The 7,500-nt window shown below is 40.5% G+C and overlaps 1 pseudogene; it reads right to left on the bottom strand.

Moving 5' to 3' along the window:
- Positions 1–2,831: 2,831 nt before the first annotated feature.
- LOC145766153 (uncharacterized) lies at positions 2,832–3,841 on the bottom strand (annotated as a pseudogene).
- Between the last annotated feature and the right edge of the window lie 3,659 nt (positions 3,842–7,500).

The raw sequence follows: 7,500 nt of genomic DNA, 5'->3' as shown, positions 1-7,500 counted from the left end.
TGCAAAATTAAACTTGGTGGAAAACAAAACGAACTAAAATTTAAATTAGGACATCAAATGAACCGCTTACAACATAGAATCCACACAAAATCCTTGATATTTTAAATGGAACAATTGGAACATGCAATTTCACCAAAAGCGACACACCAAACGATACTACCTCCAGGTTGCAGTTGAAAAATCTTACATCTTTTACATTGTTATTGCATAAGTTGTGCTTAGCATACATACCTAATCTCCGGTTAAACAAGCCAAACATATGTCTAGGTGCAAATATTGCTCATTTTACTTACTTCTGGAAATGGGAAGATGACAGGTTTGTCATAGCTATAATTGTAACAATTCAGACTCTTAGAAATTTCCTCAAATAGCAACATACTTGGCCGTGTTCTAGTAGGCCGTGGATTAGGCTACACTAAAACTTAAACATAGGAATAGCCAGCGATAGTTTATACGGAAGAAAGTTTAAAATGATGATGAACTGTTTTATTTTGATCAACGACGCACGAGTACAAAATAATTGACACGGCGAGAAGAACACAATAAACATAGCCAGGTCAGAGACTTTAAAGAACCGGCCTGCCACGCCCCGTGGAGGCGGGGAGCAGCGTGATTATGGGGTGGCGATGCACCCGGAAGGGAAGTCCACCAGCTTAGGTCGCGGGGGCCAGGCTGGGGAGTCTAGGTACCTGTGGAAGGAAAGTGTGGATCGAGAATTTTGTGCGACTCGTCCGCAAAAGTTAGAATGGCGGAACGGGCCAGGGAGACGGGCTTTGCTTTCTGCAAACGCAAAAAGGTCAGCTCACGACGGACCGGGCGACAGAAGTTTTATAAAGCCAGGCAGCGCCCACGTCTCCATCACGTGACCGTAACACAGGTACGTTTAACTCCTATACCCGGTCTGCCCGTAGGCAGAGCGGATAAACTTTGGGGTCTCCCACGAGGAAGAGAAGCTTAGCTACAAGGACGATTTGAATACTCGTGGGAGACGAAAATTATATAAAATCTGGAGCAAAGGCTCAATTAATTGGTAGCCACTTTAACAAGTCAAAATTCTGCCACTGAAATTGACTACAATGCAACCGCCAACCAATCAGAACGTGTTATAAGAGGCTACCGTCCAATTGTGACCCTTCTAGCACTCATCCAGAGAGTTAATGCTTGTTTTGAACTTTATTTGGTAATTACAGAAGAAAAAGAGCAATAGCAGTGGCGAGAATCGAACACGCGTCAATGAAATGACTACTTTCTAGCCCTAACCCTAACCCTTAAGCCAACCAGCTGACAAAAAATCCATCACTTAATTTGCTTTCTATGATCTTCTTTTCGTCATTTTTTACGTCACTTAAACCGTAGCTTATGATTGGTTGGCGGTTTCATTCTAGTCAATTTCAGTGGCAGAATTTCGACTTGTTAAAGTGGCTACCCAATTAATTGGTGTAAAAAAAAAAGATGGTAAGTGGGAATATATTGTATGCTTTACCTACCGAAAAAGTGTTGACGTTGAATCAACGAGCACGGATGTGCACTGGCCAGACGTTGAGGCACTTGCTCTTTTTTTCTCATCGTTTTTTCAACTTTAAAAATTCTACTATGATGTTGTGACCGTGCTATAAACTAACAGCCCTGTTTCGGTATCAAGCCCTTTATACCAGGGGTGGGCAAACTACGGCCCGCGGGCCGCATGCGGCCCGCCAGCACTTGCAGACACTCCTACTCATCACTTATTGTTTTAATTAAACAGGTTAGCCTACATGACAAAATATTATTCCCTTTACAAGTGTGTTTTTCTCTTCACTTTCAGTGTGTAAACACACACACGTCAGTCGCCCATGTATTGCAACATGCTCTCACGCATTGTTTGATTCAATTGTTTGATCATAAAATACAAATACCGTAGCGGCTACCGTAGGCAGTGCTTCCACTTTAAAGGATTTTATCCCGAAAAAGGGATTTTTCAACGCTTCGAAGGATAAAAAGGGAAATGAAGATCGGAAGGATTTTTTAGGGATTTTTAACAATTTTACAAGGCTTTATACTGTATAACGTTCGCATTTTGTCGCTTCTACCTTTTTCTAGACCCCTGCTATGTTTGGTATGTATTCTTTTTGTTGTGGTGATCAGAAATACTGTAAAACTAAACTGAACTGAGCTTGGGTATATTTTGGCTGCTGTAAGCTGTGATAAATAATTGATAACTCTGATCTGCCTTGACCATGCTCAAGTAGACGCTTAACCTGACAAGCACCAGCATGACGATTTCGTCTGAACACCTTCCTTCTTAAAAACGAAAGCTTAGCAAGGGAAAAGCCACATTGCAAAGTCTCCTTTCAAATGAAAAGGGAAGCCAAACGTAAACTTAAATAAATGACCGTAAAGGCCGTTTATACTTCCCCTTCCTCTCCGTTTATACTTTAATGTGATGAAACATTTAATAACCCAATTGAGGCTTTTATTCCGGGAAATATAGAAACACAAAACAATAAGAACTAAAGACAAACTAATAGCAATAGGTAACGTAGTAGGCATACAACACAAACTTCTACTGTAACATAATAGTTTCAAACATAAAACTGCGACGCTCTGGCAAAGCAGTTGAAAGGAAAGGTTGCTTGCGGTGCCAGAGGCATCGCGCTTCTTAATCAAGCTGCAGATGACGTAGGCCTAACTACCAAACACAAATCTCAGACGTTGTCAAGACGTCGTCGTCGTCGTTCGTATGAAAAGACGTAAATACCACATTCTTCCCTCCTTCATCTTCGGAACATTATCTTCGAATAACACAATAACAAATTAACAAAACGATACAATAATAAACAGATACATTTCATACATGATAACTAATTGCATTACCTACAGGCACCTCAAACGTCGTATATATTGTGACCATATCTTGCAGGTGGTCTAGTTACTCTAGAGTCTAGAAGAACGTCTCGGGTGTGTAGAAATGGTTAAAGGAGATTTAGTCATTTCATGATTAGTTTCCGAAGAGTTATGAGCATCTGCATCAATATCCGGTGTAAGATTTTGCTGTGTACCTGCCGTTTCTGGTAAAGGGTTTCGTTGTGTACATGGAGGTTCTGATGTAAGATTTTGTTGTGTGAGTGAAGTTTGAAAGGGAGATTCAGAAGGAGTAAAAACCATGTTATCATTGTTTGATCCATTTCTAGGTGTTGGGGCAAGATCGTTAGTTGAGACGGAAGATTCTCGACCATTGGGAAATCGCACATGGGCGAAACTTGGGTTTGCGTCCAATAGCTCGACCTCTTCCACAAGCGGATCGCTTTTATTTCGGACAAAACGTCGGAGTAGGACTGGTCCTGGCTGGATAAGCCAGATAGGAAGAGATTGACCGAACATACTTCGACAACCAAACCCCATAAATCGTTCGTAGGGAGTGGTGTTGGTTGCAGTGCATAAGAGAGATCGTACTGCGTGCAGAGCTTCGGGTAGAACTGCCTCCCAGCAGCTCTCAGGCTGGTCATACGTTTTTAACAAGAGTTTGACAGTTCTCCAAACAGTTTGATTAATTCTTTCACATTGAGAGTTGCCGGTAGGGTGGTATGGTGTACGGCTACTAGCAATTCCTCTGTCTGAAAGATATTGCTTGAGATCTTGGGACATGAAAGAAGAGCCTCGGTCGCTGTAGATATAGCCTACAAGGGATGACCAAATAAAGAAAAGAGTTGACCAAGGCATCGAATAACAGTGGGCGAAGTCATGTCTTTACATGCAAATGCGAAAGGATAGCGACTATATTCATCAACAACAATCAACATATACTTATTCCTGCATTGAGGGGTCCTTTAAAGTCAATGCTAAGTCTTTCCCATGGTCTCATCGATTTAATCAACAATTCGGGTGGTTTACGATAAAATCGAGATTTTAATTCAGCGCAGACTTTGCAGTGCAAACAAACATATTTGACATCTTCCATAGAAAAGGGAAGATTTTTGGTGCGAATTAAATGGGATAAGCGCGAAATGCCAGGGTGCCCAAGTTTTTCATGTATTTTGGTAAGATCGGGCGAGTTAGAAGATAATGTACACTAGTGATGCAAGCCGCGCCGCTTGGCGCGTAAACTTTCAAAAAATTAAACATTCGTAAACGTAAACTTTCAACTTTTCAAGAAAACCAGTTATGAAACTTCAAATTTAAATTGGAAACACAGATCAGTCTTTTTTCCTTTGGAAACCCTAAGCTGGAAAGCTATGCAAATAATGCAAATGGCTTGCAGTTGACAGGGTTTTGAGGCTGTCTTGTGAGGAAAGTTGTACGAATGTTTTTGGTTAATAGCCTAGCTGATAAGCTCAGCTCCCAGTTATCAGGCTATAGGCCCAGCGCAACTACCGCATTAGTTACTATAACAGTTAGCCTAGTGAGTTCAGGCTATAAGTTTTACTCTTGTGTGTGTAGTTCATACAGCCACTGACAGTAAAATTGCATTATTGCTTACAAAAAGTGTTCAAAAGTCCTGATACTGGATTCAGGAACATTCTATTTGAAAAAGCATGATGTCTTAGAACTTAGATGCATTGCTGATAAGAGAATATGATCTGGTTAGCCTAGTCAATTAGTGCACAACTGTACTGGTAGTAGGTTACCAGTTATATGCCATCCATGGGTGCATTGACTTTCTGAAAAATAACGCGTTAAAACATTTTTTTGAAAATTTGTAATTTGCGATATGTGGTGCGGTGCAGTGTCAAAGTTCCAGATAAATTGCAGTGTGTGGTGTGCGGATAGATGATTCAGTTGCGGTGCGGTGTGCGGATGAAAATTTTGGGTTTGCTGCATCTCTAGTGTACACGCTCTGGATAACGCATCTGGAACTAGATTGCTCTTACCAGGTCGATGCAAGATGTCGTAATCGAAGTTTCTCAATTCGGCACGCCACAGCTAGATTTTGTTGTGTTTAATTTTACCTAGTCGTTTTGGGTCAAACATGAAGGAAACGGCCCTTTGATCTGTCAGAAGTGTAAACTTGCGGCCATGTAATAAATGGCTCCACTTTCTAACCGCATCCATGATAGCCGAAGCTTCTTTTTCTACAGTTGAATAGTTTGCTTCGCAACGAGAAAAGGTTCTAGAGTGAAAGGCAACAGGTTGCCCTCCCTGATTTAAAGTGGCAGCTAAGGTATGCTCCGAAGCGTCGCACTCCACTACAAATGGAATTCCTTCTTTGACACTGGTGAGGCAAGCAGATGCAAGATCCTTACGTAAAGTTTCAAAGCTTTTAATAGCGTCAGAAGGTAGAGGAAAAGAAGATGATAGATTGGATTGTACTAAAGGTCTAACCTTTTCAGAGAAATCAGGTACCCATTTGGCATAGTAAGAAAACATTCCCAAAACCTGTTGTAATTATGGTTTAGATTTCGGCAAGGTAAGTTTGAGCAAAGGTTGAAGGCGTTCGGGGTCAGGTTTAATTTTGCGGTGTAAAAGTCTATAACCCAGTAAGTCAATCTCATTACGAGCAAAAACACATTTCGATTCATTAAAAGTTAAGCCCTCAGCTTTAGCTGCAGCAAACAAGGCGTTTAATTTCGCGTCATGATCTGCTCGATCATTGCCACACACAGTTATATTGTCAAGATAGGCATAGGTGTCAGTCAAATTATGCTTTTCGACCAGTTTGTCAACAATTGAAAAAACGACGCACCGTTAGTAACACCAAATGGTAAGCGCGTGAATTGAAATAATTTTCCTTCGGCTTTAAAAGCCGTAAATGAGCGGTCAGCGGGACAAAGCGAAATTTGATAATAGGCGGATTTTAAATCTAAAGTGCTAAACACAGATCCTTCTGCGATTTTTGCAATTTGGTCACTTATTTTAGGAAGGGGATAAGCATCAAGTAACGTGAATCTATTGTTCTATTTGTAATCAAGTGAATAAAATTGTGATGAAACATTTAATAACCCAATTGAGGCTTTTATTCACTGAAATATAGAAAAACAAAACAATAAGAACTAAAGACAAACTAATAGCAATAGGTAACGTAGTAGGCATACAACACAAACTTCTACTGTAACATATAGTTTCAAACATAAGACTGCGACGCTCTGGCAAAGCAGTTGAAAGGAAAGGTTGCTTGCGGTGCCAGAGGCATCGCGCTTCTTAATCAAGCAGCAGATGACGTAACTACCAAACACAAATCTCAGACGTTGTCAAGACGTAAATACCACATTTACAAAAACTAAAAAGCAAACATCTCACGTTGGTTTACTATACACTTATACAGGATCTGGCGTTCACAAGTGAATGTGTTAGGCTTGCACCGACACTCTGCGCACAACAGCACATTTTCTATTCGGTTGCCAATAGGCCACTGCGCAGTAGCTGATGTATTATTGGTGGGGTGGCGCTGTGTAGCCTATGCATTTACCTCATTGACCGACTAATTAATAACGTTGTGAACGTATGTTTAGATTCTTTCGTCCAGCCGCAACCGAGTACCAAGTAGCTAGCAATCTTCGAAGGCATCCAATCGTCTGGAGGCAGAGGTCACCAATCTTGTTTGAGAAAGAACCAAATAAAAGTGAAGAAAATGCTTGTAGCCCGTATTTCCATTTTTTATCAGGCTGCAACTTGTGGGGTTGATTAGATATGGTCTAATAGCCTAATGAGCTCAGTTCATTTCAGTTTGTTTTTATTTCTGACCATCACAACAAAAAACAATATATGACAAACATAGCAGAGGTATGGAAAAAGATAGAAGCGACAAAACACTGACGTTATAGGGTATATGATACCAAAGCAGGACAATCAGTTTAAAATATGTCACGGTCGCAACACCTTAGCTGTAGAGTGTAGAGAATCAGTCTCAGCATAATTGAATACCTAACTTGATGACGTGATGCCGCAACTTTTCCCAATACACAAAGTTTATTCTCAAGTAGCCTACACTATTGATAAATAAATGTAGCAAGATGTTGGTAATGATTTGACAGTGTAACTGTAAGAAACTAAACTGTTAATTTTTTGTTTCTGTTTATCTTTTCAACACGCTTTTGTAGCACTAATTTTTCGCTTTTTGCAATATGTAATTTAAACGGCAATAAGCAATTGCCAAACAGGCCGGCATCAAATTTCCCCTCGTCGTTGAAACTAAATCCATCAATGTGTGCAAGATTGAGCGTCCAATCCAGTTCAGCTAAGCTCAACCGAAGACTTACGAGTTTCCTGTTTAACTCCACTATTCAGTATTCATGTAGGAGAATTGATGGCATTGGCCTAGCCTACCTTCAGCAATTTACGCATGCGAGCCAAGCTTTGCTACCTCGTTTACTGTCGTGTTGGCTTTAAACACAAACTCCATGAGAAGAAGCTGTTTAATTGTTTCAAATACCAAACCGGTATCGTTAATGTGGGTTGAGGATCTTTAATAAAGGTTCCCTTTAAAAAATCTATCACTCATGAACTGCTCCTTTCACGTCAATACAATTGTGCTTACGCCGCTGAACATAGCAACCTCAACTCTCTCTCTATTTACCTAGGTAAATT

Source organism: Aplidium turbinatum, chromosome 3, assembly GCF_918807975.1.
Source record: "Aplidium turbinatum chromosome 3, kaAplTurb1.1, whole genome shotgun sequence".
NCBI classification, from domain to species: Eukaryota; Metazoa; Chordata; class Ascidiacea; order Aplousobranchia; family Polyclinidae; genus Aplidium; species Aplidium turbinatum.
The sequence above is the reverse complement of the archived record's forward strand: the minus strand, read 5'-3'. Positions and strand labels throughout refer to the sequence as shown.